This window comes from Penaeus monodon, chromosome 28, assembly GCF_015228065.2.
Source record: "Penaeus monodon isolate SGIC_2016 chromosome 28, NSTDA_Pmon_1, whole genome shotgun sequence".
NCBI classification, from domain to species: domain Eukaryota; kingdom Metazoa; phylum Arthropoda; class Malacostraca; order Decapoda; family Penaeidae; genus Penaeus; species Penaeus monodon.
In genome coordinates, this window is record NC_051413.1 from 23703426 (window position 1) to 23704199 (window position 774).

At 38.0% G+C, this 774-nt stretch overlaps 1 protein-coding gene across 2 annotated transcripts in view; it reads left to right on the plus strand.

The window, feature by feature from the left end:
• The window catches only part of LOC119591424 (dipeptidase 1-like), a 285765-nt gene that overhangs the window by 95008 nt on the left and 189983 nt on the right, over positions 1-774 (plus strand). The window lies entirely within an intron of this gene.

Here is a 774-nt window from a genome sequence, read left to right on the forward strand (position 1 = left end):
TTCTTTTTTCTTTTTCGTGGATATAAACCAAAAGAATTCAAGACCTGTCGTAGACTTTCAAATGTCAATAGAGCCTAAACTTCTTTAAAAAGCTATATATAAAAAAGTTAAAATCTTTTTGGGCTCAGATTCCAGTACGAAAATGCAAGACGAAATAAGGTTTTTAAAGAATAAAGACGAAATGAGCAAGAAATCTTCCTCTACTTTTGTTAAGGTTCAGTAAAGGTTATTGGTAAGCAGTGATACCATTATCGCTGATAAGTAACAGAGCCGCAGTAATTAGGGAAACCCGGCCTAATGTTTTCGCTATTAGTGCAGCTACATTTAATTTCATCTTTATCCTCGTGTTTCTATTTGTGTTCAACAGTATCTTTGTCTTTGCGTAAACAGTGTCGCTGGTTAGAAAGTCCTTTTATACCACCTTAGGGAAAGGAGGGAGGTCACAGTGAAAGGATAGAGGGTAAGGAGGTAGAAGGTAAGGATGTCGAGGTTAAAGGTGTAGAGAGTAAGAGTATAGAAGGGAAGGGTGTAGAGAGTAAGAGTATACATGGTAAGGATGTAGAAGGTAAGGGTGTAGAAAGTAAGGGTGTAGAGGAAAGGGGTATAGAGGGTAAGAGTGTAGAGGGTAAGGATATCGAGGGAAATGGTGTAGAGGGTAAGGGTGAAAGTTATTTTTTATTTATATTCCTGTGCCTTTGGAGGTAGAGAGTGTCGAAGAGAGGTAGAGGAATATACTCAGATTTGAAAAAGGAATAGAAGTATGCAGAAGGGTGA